Below are 17997 nucleotides of genomic sequence, written 5' to 3' on the forward strand. Positions count from 1 at the left end.
GTGAATGACAAACTCGCATTACTATAATATAAGTGAACGAGGAACTCGTATTGCTGTAATATAAGTGAATGATGAACTCATATTGCTGTAATATGAGTGAACGGCAGTCATATTACTGTAATATAAGTGAACGACAAAACCATTGCTGTAATACAAGTGAACAATGAACTCATATTGCTGTAATAAAACAATGAATGATAAACTCACATTCCTATAATATAGGTGAAAGACAAACTGAAATTGCTGTAATATAAGTGAAAAGCTCCAAAAGTTAAAAGACATTAAACCCCAATCATATAAATAGCTTACAAAGTTGTTTGAGGTTTGTGGGATTTGACAATAAATCCTTAATTGTTGTTGTTTTGAAATCTTGTGTTAGTTGTTTTAACTTACTCTTAGAACATTCTGATGTTATGGAGATTTCCTTCAGAAGGTTATTTATTACTTTTTTGAGCTCATCGTAGAAAATACAGAAGTATAGCTAAGGTCAAATACCCTGAACATCATTGTTGGGGTAAATGTTAGGGCTGTTATTTTAGAAAATACTGCATGTATCATGCTCAGGTTTTGCGAGTACGACGTTAAACCCCAAGCACTCACTCACTCAGGTTTTGCATACATGTAAAGCTCGTCGTCATCATGTGACTAAAAATTGTTGATTAGGACCTAAAAACCCAAGCATGCATATATTCAGGCCATAAATCACAAAATTCACAAACTTATAACCTCTTGTGTATTGGAATCAAATGTTCAGGTAAAGGTTTGGGTTGGTATCCCAAAAAGTGCTACATGTACAGTGTATTGAGTCCAGGTTTTGCCTGTACAGGACAGTAACATGATGGGCAGAGGGAGGTACATGTATATTGTTGTTACCAGGCACGTGTTATCATGCACTCATTAGTGTAAATTACCAATTAATTTTTCATGTGTTAGCAGGTATGTATTTGATTCCTTCATGCGTTATGCTGAAGTTATGCATTCATATGCCTTCTATAGGCGATCTTTTCGAACCTGATAAATCAGACAGGTTAGAGTTTTGTAGACTATTGAGATACATACATAATAAGATCTCAATGCTTTCAGCAGTACGTCATTATGTTAAAGAGGACTTCAGGCCTAAAATAGAGTAGACATCCAGAATACAGCTCTCCTAAAACCAGCAGAAAGTTATTACAAAATGATTTAATTGTTTGTTATTAGAACATTATGTATCAGAAGAAAACAAAATGGCAATCAGATGACCAAACCTATTCACTCAAGCCTCTAATCCACCATTAGAGCCAAACTGAAAACGTCATGCCATCACTATGTGTATCTTCTTTACCACGCACATCAAACTGTGCTGTTGCCACTTTTCACCAAGAAGTGATTTTTTTTTTATCTGGGTCCAGAAAACTGATACATCTGTCTTAACCTTAAATCTTTGTTGACTGTACACCTGATTACCACTTTCAAACACTGGTGATCATCATTTGAGAAGGCATTGAGAAGTCAAAATGTCACACTCTACTCAGTAATTTCTGTTAAAAAAATGTAATTTTTTTCCTTGTCAACTTCCTATACCAATGTATAATGCTTTTCAATTCAGATTTTCGTTGTTGCTGTTATAAATTTTACGTAATTTGCCCATTTTAAACTTCGTAATCACACCTGTCATGTATCTAATATGTGCACACACTTGTTGGTGATTGTATCATAGCCATGCGTTAATACCAGTTCAACACAATTATGGTAGCTCCGTTGTGCACACACATAGTGCTTAATTAATTCATTATTATTGAATATCTGCGCTGGATTTAATCAGAGATTAACCACATTACAACATTATTGTTTCATTATACCACAGCATCATGTACTGTAGCTCACTGCTCACAATGAAAACATTATTGTAGTGCTGCCTCACTGGAATGCCATGCAAAAGATACTAGGCATGATATCTCCACCTAATCACTGTATATGAACCCTGGGCTGGTCAGTACTTGACATTTTAAATTGATGGTCAAGCTAGCCAGTACATGTAGGTGTAGCAATGTTGCAGATTTCAGAGGCTTGTCCTGTCCCTACTTGAGATTTAACTCCCTTCACGCAGTAATGATTTGTATGACTGGTATTTTAAGCCATACCCAAGAATATTTCACTCATACAATGGCTGCAAACATTATAGTGGAAGGAAACCACACACAGCCCAGGGGAAACACACGACCATTCACAGGTTGCTGACAGACCTTGTGACATACCTCTCAGTAATCACTCTAACCACTTGTCCGTCAACCAGTAGACGTTAGATTTAATGTACAGTGTGCAGGCAATATTCTCTGTGGATTGTTGAACATTTATCAAGCCTCCTCCCACCATAATACTGGTCGCCGTCGTATAAGTGACATACATGTATTCTTGAGTACGGCATTAAACACCAATCTAGTAAATAAATAAATTAATTAAGCTTAAACACACCACAGTTTCAGGTAGCGGTACTATATTGTGCAGTGAACAGGTCATCTGTTGAAGATGTTTATCATGCCACAGTTGTCCCCCTTGAATTGCCTTGTTTGAGCTCTTCACTGGTATCAATAGAGTGATACACATATACCGCTGAGCAACGTGATGCTCCCTCATCATGCTTCTCCAAGATTCAGCAGACTTTCATCTTCATAATATATCAGATCAAACATGCTTTTATAGTCAATTATACATGTATATATATCATGATTGAAAGCTTCTTGATGCAACCCTGTGGTTTGTTGTACAGGTTATGAAACAGAACAAGCAATTCCAAGCATAAGCATCAATCATACATCTAACTCTACTACATTACCTTCACTATCTGACAGATTATGGCAGGACTGTGATGTTTTGGTGGTTGAATTTATGAAGTTGTCTGATTCGTGCCATCTTTGGTTAGTTTTTATGAAATTTTATGATTTCCCTCTGGTTCTTTTAATAACAAAGCTGCCTTTTTAAAAATTAAAGTTATTTGTTTACAGTGTATCCATTTTATCAGTATATTTCATGCCCATGTAGGACAGGTTTGGATTTTGTGTCCAAACCTTGGGAAAAGCACCAAGTCTCTGTTGAACTTCTCGAAAAAATGTGTATATTCTCTGTATCTATGACATCCCAACAAGATTTAGACACTTAACCGATCAGCTGACGGCTAGACTGACTGACAGACTTATACAGCTGCTTGTCACAGCTAAAGCAAAGCAGAGTTTACCCAGCTGGAGATGGATTTGAACACTTATCTCATTGGTTGGTGTGGAGCTGTTGAACCAGCATGATTGTCATGGATCTAGACTACGGTATCACTTGATTACGTGAAGCAGAGAAAGAAAGTTGCACCACCCAATGATTAAAATGACACATATACACAGGATACTCACGTCAAATTAATCATCTTTCATCACCCTACAGGTAATTATGTTCCTCAGTGCGGGGGCTATCTTTAAGAAAAAAAAATGCACCTTGAGCAAATCATGATAAGGTGTTGTCAACCCTCCTATTGAGCCTTGTGTGTGCAGGGCTGTAGGATTTCTTGTGCATGATGTGTATGTATCTTGCCGATGTCCCTCCTGCACAATTGTTCTTACAGCCGATGTCTTTCAGAATGAGTTAGTCTGGACCCACTGATTCCGTTACACTTACGTTGCGTAGATAAATTTGATGTCACCTGACCTTCTGAGGAAAGCTGTCGGAGTTGATCCAAGCGTGGGCTGGTACTTACACAGTTTAATAACCATTTTATGCACACTTTGTGTTCGGATTGAGATTCTTGAAGGTAAGGCCAAGAACATTCAAATTAGTGTCAGTTTTTTTACCTTCTTGCTTGGCACTGAATGTAGGGGAATAAGGAACAACTTGCCAATACTCATGTTTTAGAACCATCTGATGCAGTATGTGTACTTTATGTTCTAATTGGCTATCTTGAAGGTAAGATGTTAAAATTATTCGTCGTTATGCCTTTTTGCTTGGCAGTCTGAGATAGACCAAGAACTGATCCAACTCGTGTCAGCTAGTAAAATGGAATTAGGCAGGAAATCTGAGATGTCTGGTTTCTTTGATTTAGTGTGGCAGCGCTGTAAATACATATACGTATATGTGCACACATTGAGAACAATGTCACAGAAGAAGAAGTAGTAATGTTAACTTGAATATCATGAGCTGAATGATGGATCATGTGCAACCTTCTCTGAATTTAGGCGTCAAAACAAACATCTGTGTACCAGCCATCATCAACCAAAATGGATGTTTCAGGTCAATAAGTGCAAGCTCAAACCCCAAAACAACACTCAGGTGTTTTATACCGATACTGAAATGTGTAACCTTTTATAATATTGAAGCATACTTGCTGTGTTTGTGGTCATTCAGTGATCATGGGTTATATGTGTACATGGATATTTATGTAGAGCCTTGTTCGTAAAAGGCCATTTTATCGGCGAAGTATACCATAGTATCATCTACATATGTGCTATATAAAACTAACTGATCATCTTATGTCCACTATTTGTAAATGCTGTGTTACGCATTTTAATATTAGGTCAGTCTAACTGGTGCTGGCTTCCTCTCCGGTTGTACGTAGAAAGGTTTGCCAGCAAGTTGCAGATGGTCATGAGTTTTTCCTGCGCTCTGTCAGGTTTCCTCCCACAATATGCTTGCTGCTGTCATATAAGTGAAGTATTCGTGAGTACAGTGTAAAACACAAATCAAATTAATAAATGAATAATTATTAAATCAATATAGCTACGATGAAAACACAGATTCAACCACTAATGGGAATTAAATAGAGATTTGTGCTGTACATCATTCTGTCATTCCAAATCCAATCATATCCAGGCATTACGCCCAAACAGCTTTTCAAGAGTATTGCTGCTTACCAGGGTGGGGGCATGATTTTAGGGTAGGTTCTGGATTGAATATACACCTTGCATAGATGGCTCAGCTGGTACTGTAAAATCACGTCCTCTAGCTGCAGTAGCTTTGACCAATCCGAATCATCTTCAAACTGGGAGAATGGTACAGCAGTGAGATGGCTGTTGGGATTGGTTTTCAGAATGTTTAAATTTTGTCTACCCATAGATAAATATTTTGTCTAAGTAAAGTGACATATTAAAGTAGAAAAATGGGGGAGCTGGTATCAATCCACAAGGAATTTTGGTGGAATTAATAGCTGGCGGCTGATTTTATAAAATTGAATTTACATGTACATGTGTTCTGGGTTCTTTGCCTGAGGTTTTTCCAAACATAATATAAATTCACAGAGATCCTTTGCCATTCTACATAATGTGTTATTTTTGTCAAAGGCTGGAAGCATGGCTGGAACCCTAATTAGATTGACATAGGCAGATACTAAGGGGTTTGGTGCCTTCGGTAAAGTTGAATGTGAGTAAATGTCTGTATTGTGTCTTTGGAATGATGCCGACAGACTTAAATTATTCAGTACTGTAAAATATTCCACTCTGCAGATCAAAGGAGTCGCCATTGTGCTGATCAAAGAAATCACCATTGTGAGTGATATATAGCTCAAATCAAACTACAATTGTAAACTGCAAAAAGGAAACATTTATTATGTTGGTGTCATTTTGAAATCACTAATTTGGTTCAGGTTAGAGCCTGATCGTATATCTTGACCATGCGTGGATTTTTAACAGTAAAAACTTCAGAAGTAATTATGATTACATGTTTTCTTGTGCAGGGAATTCTCCTGGACAAAATAAGGACAATGTTTACAGTTGCATCCATACGTACATGTATATGTTATGCGATAGGAAAATTATGGGTGCAGTCGTAGTGTTCATGTGAAATATTGCTGATGGACTGAATGTTCATGCTCTGGGTCAGTCAAATGGACTCAGTTACACACTCGATCTTAACATTAAACAGATGACTTAATTGAGTTATGTTGTACAGAAGATTAAAATTTGGGGCAATATGATTGGCCTAAAACAAGACATTGTCCGAGACATGGGCAATCCATGTACAGCTCTAGGATATTACATGAGCAGTTATTTCAAGAAATGATTGCCAGTTTCATCATTGGGAAATATGAAGACTTTTAAATCTTGTTTTTCGTAGTACATACATGTAGGTGGTATGTTGTAGTTGTGTTTTCCTTTGACAGCAAATCTAGTTCACAGAGAATGTAGAATTGGTGTAAAGTCATTACAATCATGATTCATTATTTATTTAATTACTTATTTATTTGACTGGTTTTTTATGCCATACTCAAGAATATTTTGCTTTAATATGATAGTGGCCAGCATTATGGTGGGAGGAAACAGGGCTGGGGAAACCCAAAGCCATCTGCAGGTTTGCTGGCAGACCTTAGGATCATTATTTAAGTAATGCAGATTCATATGGAATACAGACATATTCATTATTAAACATAATATTTTTATAAATATTGCACAGTGATATTATATTTACTGAATCTTTTCAAACGTGTTGGTAAAGGCCTTATTTTGATGATGATCTTGATGTGATAGCAAGACACACTCAAAGGTGTTCACCTTTCAGTCGCTAGGTTACTCAGGACAGTTTTCTGCTTACCTGTATTTTCCTTGTTTTGGGGTGGTTTTGATGGCCAGAAGTGGGGGACGGTGCTCTCTTCTTTTGTTGTGCACGAAGTTCTCTGCCTTCTGCCAAGTTGACGTTTGTCGCAGGAGAGTTTGTCAGATGTCAGTTAAGTTACACTCTGCACTTCAGTTTCTCCACCGCCCCCCCACCCCCCACCCCCACCCCCACCCCCACTCCCCTGAACTAGCCTTTGCCATATCAGTGAAAAATTCTAGAGTATGACATTTAACAACAATCAGACAAAATATGAAGAATTGAATTATTGCTGTTAGCTGTCAGTGCTGGCTTAAACTCGATCAGTTTTGTATTTGTGGTGTGTTGCTATACACGGAACATCGCTTCCCTGCTTTGCACACTTACAATGGCTAAGCCTGATAAAAAATAGGCCATTGTAAGCGTTCAATATACCATCTCTAATTTCCCTGTTTTTTTTTTCACGTGTAGGCTTATAAATTAGTTTCCATTTTGCAGCCTGGTCATATTGCCTGACATTTTTTGTTTTGTAACTGCCAGAATCATCTGGCTGTGTCTGCAATGCTCCCATGCCTAAGACCCACCACTTCTTTGACAGACACCAGACAAGTTCACCCCCAGGCTTGTCTATCATTTAACATTACGGTTCAAATCTTCTGGACTTAAACAAGATTGTCAGCTGGGCTTGGCATTTTCGGTAAGGCCCACATCAGTTTTAAATTGTTCTTTTACAGATGAAATAAATGTCTCTCCAATGTTGTCGGAGGGTATCTAAAAGAAAACTTTTTCACGTTTGTGGAAAATTTGTCCCAGGCACTTTTCCTGTTGAAAATATACTTACAAAGATCAGGGAAAAACCTCCAGGAAAATCATAAAAATGGCATGATCAGACAAAATAGAAAGGTGAATGATTAGTTTGGTTTTTGTTCCATTTTTGGATTTTGAGCTATCAAGTGGCCTTTAAAATAGAGTGAGTATGGTGTAAAACACGAATCAAATAAATGTAAAACATAAAATAAAATTGGTGTCGCCTAATTAAGAAACTAGAAGGCGAGTAATCTTTGTGGTGAATTCAGTACCTGTACATGTATGCAAGTCTTCATGGTGATCGAGGCCGCCAGGTTTTTGAGACGGCTAGAGCAGATATAGTTTATCACAGTCTTGGCACATTTGCCTGAGAGGCTTGTATTCATAGAGAGGCTCCCATCCATCATGTGGTCAGTGCACATAGGTCTCTCCGCGGGCTCTGATAGGCAGTCAAAAGAAGATGATGTGTTGCAGACTGGAATTAACCTGCCTTTATGTAGCCAATACTGGCTGTATGTTCTGAATACTAAAACAGGTGATGTGGAAAAAAAAACATGTTAAAACGCATTCCTGAAAACACTATGTCAAGTGGAACACTAAACTAAATGTCAATACATTTAACAAACTGAGACCATCTGCAGTATGCGTGTAAGTGGCTCATCATTACAGCGTTCTAGTTTTTATATTTATTTATTTATTTAATTGGTGTTTTACACCGTACCAAAGGATATTTCATTTATACGACGGCGGCCAGCATTATAGTGGGTGGAAACCTGGTAAAGCCTGGGGGAAACCCACAACCATCCGAAGGTTGCTGACAGACCTTCCCACGTATGGCCGGAGAGGAAGCCTGCAAGACTAGTTTTTATATGTCAATTACACATTTTAATACTATGCAGCCATAAAAGAGAGTCCAAGGCTTTTGGCCAGATTGGCTATTTCGGTGGACCCTCTAGTTTTGCAGTGTAAGAATCAGCAGATATCGAGTTTACTTTAATTGTCTGTTTTACTTGATTGTCTCACTGTTCGTCTTTATTACTTTGTTCAGACCAGGAATAAATATCTGAAAACATTTCAACTTCCATGATAATTACATGATGCACTTCATAGGCTTTGTTGTTTAACACAGATTCCACATGAGAGCTTTATCTATCCTTTCCATATACATCTAAGTCATTTCGATGAGCACAAATGTAGTATATTTTAAATGAGTGATACCATTTCAAGATAATTACATGAGGCAATGCATATTTTAATATTTGCTAATTAACAGATGATCCATCTGAGAGCATTACCTATCAATTCTGCGTATATATAACTACAAACATAACGTTACATAATGTGCATTTGAAGTTTGGCTCTAAAGCACAAATACATGTATGTCAAACTTCCTTGCTACATGTATTTGTCTTAATTCCTTAAAACAGATTTCCAAACTTAATTACTGTATTTCACTTAAAGCTTGGTATGTGAAATTGCACTTCCAGAAGTGCATCAAAATCAGGGTTTTTTTTCTGATTATAGAAATTAATTAATCTTCACAAAAACCCTTTTACTCAGGACCTATTGGATGGTTAGATGAATCAGTGAGAATCAGGCAAATGTGTCACTTGAAAAATGCTAAATTTTAGGTGAAAATATGGTACATTCACCTTTCATCTTGGCAACTCAGGAAATGCCTTATATCACATCATAGAAATGCCTTATATCACATCATAGAAATGCCTTATATCACATCATACAGGATTGGTGCACTGTGCCCGTGCTAGCGTCTGCAAGATTGTTTACATATTTTTAAGCTGATTTGCAATTTTGATTTCAAATCTGATTTATTTCAGAGGCATATGAAATTGAAACAAGCTCATTCAAATGATTCAAATTTACTATTATTAAAGTCAGATGAGTGAAGTAAAAGAAGTGTTCAGGAGCGTATTGTATTACCACATACATGTACCTTTCAAGACAGGTTATGTACTGGGTTAGTTGATGTGGAAAAAAAAACACACCATTATACATTCCAGAAAGTATTCTGACCAGTAGAACTGCGTAGTACTATACATATCAGCTGGATGGAGTAAAAAGATGTTCTCATTTTGACGGTGCATCATAGGTAAACTCGGTTCACACAATAGGAGTGATCACTTAACATATCCCACCTACACAAGAAGGTTCACGCATTCTTTCCTGTTACACTACATAGCTTGTAAGAGTAGAGCTATACGCAATCAGTGATGCGTTTTGAAAATAAGGAAAATGTCGGGCAATGCTTCACATATTAAAAAAACAAAAAAGTTGCTAAGTACGACGTGAAACCCTAAGCATACATACATACATACATTCCTCATTAAGAGGTACTAGGCTATAACAGGATCATTCTCAGCTTTTATTTTGAGAACCTTCACTGGTTTCAGCTTGCCCATGCATTTTTTCCTCGTCAAGATTGTTTTCTTTATGATATCTTTGCCAGTCATTATCAGATTGCTTTCAAACTTGGCTTATGGGCCCCTGACTGTATAAGCATGCAAGCTTGCTAATTGTTGGCATGTGCCGCATGTAGATGCTGCCATGAGGGATCATGCCTGATTGTTTCTGCTGAGTTTTTAGAATTTTTCTGTTAGAATTTTTCTGTTATGGGCAAGCTGAAACCAGTGAAGGTTTTCTGTTAGAATTTTTCTTTGGACTATTTCTTGTCATTGTGCGTTAAGTTTTGTATTAACCATACGATTGACGTGTAATGACTGCATGAAGCACCAAAACTACATGTAAGCCTATTTAAACCCTTATGGGTTTCTGGCTTGTAAACCAGTTCATTGGTGTATTATGAGTGTCCTTCAATTTGATATATTTGTAATTTTTTAGTCAGAGTATTCTAGCAAAGTATTCTAATTATAAGCACACATGTATGCATACATGTAAACCAACTCATTGTAGGGTCATTTGTATCTGTAATAAATACGGTGTCATAAATGTACGAAAATGCTGTGAATAAAAATAGTTACACATTTACATGTACGGTATCATGTACATAATCTGTACGGTATCGTTTGTACACATTCAAAGCTGCTACGAGGAGTCTCTCACCAATGCGGTCGCTGTGAGTTCAAGACCAGCTCATGCTGGCTTCCTCTCCTGCCGTATGTGGGAAGGTCTGTCAGCTACCTGCGGATGGTCGTGGGTCTCCCCCGGGTTCTGCCCAGTTTCCACCCACCATAATGCTGGCCGCCGTCGTATAAGTGAAATATTCTTGAGTACAGCGTAAAACACCAATCAAAAGAAAAAGAAAGAAAAGGATTATATTGAGAGATGATTTACACTATCCATTTGCACGTTGTTGTATCATGACTTGAAGAGGTTGCACGAGAGATTTTTGCCAAAAACTGTAAATTGATTATTTCAAATACAAATGAATATATGCTGTTACTGTATTTTAGAACAGCCCAAATATATCATTACCTTTCACAAAATGTAAGCCTTGTCTGTGTGTCTGTTGCCGTTCAAAATTGGTGAAAACATTTCGTGAACTTTATGATGCAACTTGTTTAAACTTACAATAACTAAAAATTTTCTAAAAATCTGAAGTATTGCCTTTTTAAAGTCCATACTTGATCTTTCTGAGTTACCTTGTTTTTGGAGTATTAAACAAGCATAAAAAAAACTGTTCATACAAATAATAAGAGAATATTTTAGAGCAGAGTTTGAAATATAATTGCTGCTGACATGTGGAAGCGTTATAACCATATTAATGATAATGAGAATTTCCACCATTACGTGGAAATAGCTCTCTGATATAAGCCTTGGTTATTACTGTTGAATAACATCTTGAAAGTGCATTTTTCAAGTAGGAATGATGAGGTTAAGCCTCCGTTTAGCCAAGCACACCTGCGGCTAAGTCCCATACTTCCTTGTGAACCGCACTCAAGTTAAAGAAGTTGGAGAACACGTTGTTTTGGCAGTCCCGCAAATTGGTCCTCCTTGAAAACAGCCGAGTTCTGACACACACATGATGCACCCACCTGACCTCTGATCTCTGCCAGACTAACTAAATATCTATGTGCCTGTTTATTTTAGGGCTGTTGGCTAAAGAAATAGATATGCACATGGAATGGGGAATGTCTAAGGGTCTATAATCGCAGGATGAGTTACAGCAGAAACTGACACTTTACAACAGGGATACGTGTTTATTCTTTCTCCCACAAATATTTGCCTAAAATCACGAACATTTATTTCTACTTCATCCGGGCCGTTATCTGTCAGCAGCCATTTTTTTTTGTTGTTCCTTCCTTTTTTATCATCTTTTCTTGTACATAGACCACATATTTATTGTGAACAGACCCTATACCTTCTTCAGTGAGGCTTGTTGTCCTCCACCTAAGCTGAGGCCAATTTAAATCTTAATTTTAGAAACAACAAAAGTAATAATCCAGTGTGAAGCCAGTGTCGTGTTGTTTTTTGTTTTTTTTTTAAATTATAGAGAAGCTCATCCAGACTTATTTGAACCTGTTGTCTGACTATAAAGCCTACAATGCCAGAGTGCTGTCCATCTAGATATAATAATTGGAAAGCCTTAGGAAAAACTGTTTTGGATAATGGGCCTAAGCATGTTGGAGCTGATTCCAAGAATGAAAGAGTTTTTGTTATGGTTGAAAGTTGGGGGTAATGTTGTGATGAGAGAGAGTTAAAACTGAAGGACAAATATATCATTGTCTAGGCTAAATGGATCTCTCCAACTCCTTCACAAAACAACCCTCCCTCCACGCCTCTGCATACCCAAATCCTTCATGTTTACCTGGAGGGTCTGACCAAATACAAGCAGTAGCTGTATAGCACATCTATTACCATCCTTGGGGTGCCTAGCTCCCTTCATCATCAGTGACAGCAGTGTGTCAGATAGACAAAGCCAGTGTGTACCCCAGTGGAAAAGTCGCTGCCAGGGAATCCTGTGTTTGGGGGTAACTGAGGAGAGTTCAGTGTGATCCTGATCAGTCCTAGGGGATCCTCTGTGTTTCAGTGTGGGTGTAAACCCTGACTAAACAAGCTCAATTCTCACAGCTCAGTGTTAACATTACGAGTTTCCAGCCCATCCTCTATACCAGTTCAGCCACACCAAACCTTCAGTGTTTTTTTAGGTTCTTTTTTGACAGTAACAGACCAGTGAACCAACACGAAGAGCTAGACCCAGGAAAACTAGTTTTTTCACTGTGGGATGATCTGCTTGTAGGAGGCTACCTTTTATTGGAGTTAAACAATTAAGTACACTGAAACTGGGTGAACTTGGTGAGACAGAGCCGGATGATAAAGATGCACTTGTAAGGGCTCTGTGGTACTTCACTCCCTAATTGAGATAACACTTAGAAAAGGGGCGGCAGAGGGCAGGAGATTACACTGGGAGGTTCAAGCCTTAAGTCTTCACCCAGCACACTGATTCTTAGACTACCCTCATCCACAGACGAATTCTTACTGCGACACAGTTTGCCCCTGGGTTTGTGGTCTGCCCTAGCTTTGCCTGGAGTCTATTGTGAAAACATATACAGAGATTGTACTCTTTAGATGACAGCCTGGAGAAAAGTAAGTATGTATTCAAGGACGTGTATCTTTGTTGTGATGAAAGGATAGGTCTGGTGTAATTGACTGTTCTACTGTGCTCTGCTGGGATTATTGACAGGAGGAGCAATCCACATCAGTGTTTCTGTACACTACCATGATATGAGGTGTTGAAATTGTGTGTACATACCACCAAGACAGGCCACTAGGCCACTAGTTTAGTTGCCAGCTTTATAAGTCATTTTAGCTGCCTACATGTCCTGAGATTTTTAAAATCCTATCTCTTAACAGGGGCCATTCACTTAGCAAGAAGCCTGAGTGCAAGACCAATGGATGTGTGGGAAGTTATAATCCAACTTTTGTGAATTTGTGCTTGCTTTTTTTTGAATGAATGAAGGAATGAATGAATGAATGTTTGGGGTTTTGCATCGCACTTAACTAGGGGTGTGCATATACTGTGTCTTCTTGTGACAGGGTGAGTCCACGCTGCCAGAGTGCTGCCACCACTGAAGAATCATGCCAAAGACACCAGACATGATACCCCACCTAGTGACATTATACTGACAGGGCCAACCAGTCATGTATCTTTGTTCTAACCTCTCAGTTCTGAGTGCCAAGTGAGGCAGCAACAAGTACAGTTTTTTGGTACAAGTCTTTGGTATGACCCAACCCAGATTTGATACCAGGTCTTTTGATTTCGAGGTGGACACTCTGACCATTAAGCCACCGAAACGATCTGCTTTTTTAGAACTAGCCTTCAGGAATAAGTGTAAATGAATGATTGCATTTATTCTAACACTGCATTCAGCAACATTACTGGTGGTGAGAATATATGTACATGTATGTACAGTATATATTTTCAGTCACAAGCATGTGTTGTCACTACATGACCCTATTTGACAGCAATCAGCTAGGGGACTGTACAGTTAAATGTGTGTACAAGACACTAGCCTCTGTGACCCACAGCATGGGTGTAGACATCTGTATGTGCTATTTGTGAAAACCAAGTTCTGTAGGTTGCTTACAAAAAATTTAGGTACTCAGATTTTAGCATGTGTGGATTGTCCTGTAGGACAGTTGTAGGTATGATATACATATCATCATTTGATGTAGATGATGTAAGTTCATATAAAGTTTGAAAATTTGAAAATATATTTTGCATCATTTTCTTCACTGTTCATTAGTACATTTTACAATACATTTCATTTTAAAATGAAAAGAAGTTACGACATTTATCAAAGTGAAGATGGGGTGATTTCATTAGCTACAGTAATTATGACTTTCAATTAATTATTAGCAGTAATTCCTTTTCTTCAGTTACACTGAGACCAACTTTCTGTGTGTGATACGTGAGTATATATGTAAATGCATCATAGCCTCATGATTATATTTGGTTGTTAGTGTACTTCTGTGGTTGGATTTAATTCACATCACATGAAATATAAGCTTGGACTGTTGCATTGATTCTGCTGTAAATAAACACAGCTAGTACAAGCTGGGATATATACAGGATTACTCCCCAGCCAGAGTTTAACTCACAGATACAATTGGCCCCAGATAAACTTCTATCATACTCTGACACAAATGTGCTACAAGCGACATAAACCAGGTGTGATATATAGCTGTTAGGTAAACAGGAAAGTTTATGAACTAGTACATTATAGTTGTATTCTATTAATATTGTCTCTAATAGAAAACATACATGTATGGAGTATATATATATATGTGTATAAAAGCAGTGAGTGATGCTTACTTGGCTGAGGTTTAGTAGTCAGAGCATTTCTATACTGTGTGACAGGCATACCTCAGTGAGCACATTGGTTTAATAGGTGATACATGGGGTGAAAGCTTAAATGAGCCAGGCTCCTGTCTGCACATCACAGGCCACTTCCAGCATATAAATGATTCACTGTGACCCAGGCCACCTCTCTCAGCCTTACCAGGGGAAATATATAAATATTGTAGTGTGGAGTTTGTTCAGCTGTAAATTTTCCATGCTGAACAGTCACTATAGAATGGAGGAAGAACCTGTTAGCATCCCCTGTGCTTGTGTGTGCCCCTGGCTGCTGTTGTGACTGTAGGGGTCAGGTCTGTGGTTAGTGGTGACAGGTGAATCTCTTCATCACACCCTGGACCAAAAACACTTTTAGTTATACCTGGAGAAGCCACAAGGTTACTGGTGTCTATAGGTTAAGCTACATCAACTGATGCATTATAACAGGGGGAGATAATTTTTGAGTGAATTTTACAAGGTAAGTTAATTTAATAATTGTACTATTAAAATTGATTATTTATGAGATCGCAATAACCCAGGAGCCTCTTACAAAATATGATTGCTATGAGTTCAAATCCAGCTCATCCTCTCAGCTCGTATGTGGGAGGCTAAGCTTCCAGTAACCTTCAGATGGTTGTAGTTTTCCATGGGCTTTGCCCAGTTTCCTTGCACTGTAATGTTGGCCGTTGTCGTGTAAGTGAAATATTCTTGAGTACGACACAAATCCCTAATCAAGTAAATAATATTTACAAGACTGTGTAACTGAATTTGAAAATGAATGGTAGATTTATAAAAAGAGAATGTTGATTCTCTTGATGTTAATCAATCTCTAACCACTTAGTCAAGATTGACTAGTTAAACACGGATGTTTTTCTTGATCCATATCAATACCCATGCTGAACAGGATCATATCATTTATGACAAATTGTTTAATAATAATCATGGAGTTTGTGATGGCTTTCAAGCTTCATAAGCTGTCCTACACCTGGGAATGTATATATCAAACAGTAACAGACAACACTGATTTAAACAAGACTGTCAGGTGAAGTATACATACACCCTAGGACTATTTATATGTGGAAATCCAAAAATAAAATAGCCTTGGGAATGTAGTAAACTGTGTTATCAGCCTTCAAAACAGTGAAGTGTTTTATGTTTAGTTAAAGTGACACCTAGTTATTACCACCACCTGTTCATAAACAACACTGATGATTTTGTAACTGTTCTGCTACTGATGCATGGTCATGAGATTTTGTGCCAGTACTACATGTGTGTTTGTGCGGTCCACTATTACACACCTAGCAGTGTTTTCAGTGTTTGTCTTTAGAAACCGGATGTGATGTACACTCACCAGTGTGTATGTGGCATGTTTTCCAGTTGTAGGCTTTTAATATCACAGTCTGGTATGGTTTAAATGTTTAGGTTGGAGACTGTTGCACTGACTGAATTACAAAAGCATGCAACAAGTACATAATGCACAATCAACACTATATGTGTGTTCTTATATGTGCGCTAGCTATGCGCTACAGCTATGCGATTGTTTGGTTGCATTTAAATAATTAGGTTGCATGGAGACATGGAGACATGAAAATATGCAACACATACCTGTAGACCTGCTGGGATGCGAGGATATTAATATTGGTAATGTTGATATTATTAATATTATAATGTTGATATTAATAATATTAGTCTTGAATGTGTTTAAATTATATGGAGACATGATGCATTGACATATACAGTGTACATGTATGTGTACATATATTAGTTGTTATCATGAGCATCTGATATGATTTAAACATGTTTAGATTGGAAACATTGAAACCACTTACTGATTTATTACTGCATTAGAAATGTTAGGTGTGACTTGAGTGTGCAAAAAAGTGTGAAAGTTTAACATGCATAAATGGATTTACATTGTCAACCAGAAAATGATACTGAACATTGAACTTGAGATTATATACCTGGTAATCATAACAATCAGTAGTGACCGAGTTTTGTCTGTACATTTAGTTCAGTAGATCAGCATCACTCCATCCTAACTATTACAGGCTTGATCAGTACTAACCTTGAGTCACAGTTCATGTACATGTAAGTATTTAGATGAGTGACACTGTGCCCTCACTCAGGAGGATTGAGTACAGGCATTGACTGTACATATATATGTGTAGATGAGTGGCACTATGCCCTCACTCAGGAGGATTGAGTACAATCTACAGGAAGACTGATCTGCACAAGTATGTGTAGATCAGTGACACTATACCTCACTCAGGAGGATTGAGTGCAGACTTTCTATATGTTGTTTATGAACCTGTGAAACTATACTCCCTAGCAGCTGAAATATTTTGTAGATTGTTAAATGGCTGTATATTTTCATTGTGTGTTTGACCATATTTCATGATTTCAGTGTTCACTTTTAAAAGAACCTGCACTGAGTGTTGTTTGTGGTTTGTTATGTGCTGTTTTGGTTATGCTGTTATGTATTTAGGCCTGTATACATACAGGTATGCTAATGGAGAGTCAATATTTATGTTAACGCTCTTGAAAAATCAGTAAACAAGCCTAGCGGTTTACATGTTATTTTCAGTAACCTCAGCATGTGTCATGTGTCATAGGGGTGCCTGCCTTGCTGGGCCGCCACAGTTGCTCATGGAATTGTGCTGAGCTTTTGTCAGATCCAGTTTGTGCAGCCGCTACACATATCATCATAACAAATACGGACAGTTCTTGTATCATTGCTTCTCTTCACATGTACATTTTTCCCCCCAGTGATATAGTCCGGTAGATGTAATGTGCATGTACATAGAGGTCATGTACATGCAAAGGCCTCAGTGGCCAAGGTGGTTAAAGCACTAGCGTGAAACAATGACCCAGGAGTCTCTCACCAATACGATGGCTGTAAGTTCAAGTCCAGCTCATGCTGACCCCCATTCTGGCCATATGTGTGAAGGCCTGCCAGCAACCTGCAGATTGTCATGGGTTTTCTCTGGGCTCTACCAAGTTTCCTCCCACCATAATGCTGGCAGCCGTTGTATAAGTGAAGTATTCTTGACTAAGCCATGAAACACCAATCAAATAAATCAAATAAATCATTAATATGCTGATGGTTCCCACTCTCAGTAATCATCTTTTAGCTGACTTCTACAAAACCTGATCTGTAGTGCATCCCTTATTTTCTATAACTGTTAATCTACCATTACACTAGTCATGGATGACTTTCGCCCGTATATAGTACAGACATAGCTTATGTCGTACCCTGAGCATAGACATCAGCATCGGCGTCCAATCATAGAGAAAGCAGTGTTAAACAAAATGTTTTGGATGGTATCTTAGAA

The 17997-nt window shown here is 38.0% G+C and overlaps 1 protein-coding gene across 2 annotated transcripts in view; it reads left to right on the forward strand.

Moving 5' to 3' along the window:
• Positions 1 to 17997, forward strand: part of LOC135467736 (tumor protein p53-inducible protein 11-like) — a 172630-nt gene that overhangs the window by 29822 nt on the left and 124811 nt on the right. The window contains exon 1 of one of the 2 annotated variants that reach the window (XM_064745566.1): positions 5303 to 5376. The exons of the other annotated variant lie outside the window; for it this stretch is intronic. The gene's annotated coding sequence lies outside the window, so the exon portion shown is untranslated. Of the gene's footprint in view, positions 1 to 5302; positions 5377 to 17997 lie in introns of those variants that run through there. 2 annotated transcript variants of the gene reach the window in all.

The sequence above is a fragment of the Liolophura sinensis genome, chromosome 6 (assembly GCF_032854445.1).
Source record: "Liolophura sinensis isolate JHLJ2023 chromosome 6, CUHK_Ljap_v2, whole genome shotgun sequence".
NCBI classification, from domain to species: domain Eukaryota; kingdom Metazoa; phylum Mollusca; class Polyplacophora; order Chitonida; family Chitonidae; genus Liolophura; species Liolophura sinensis.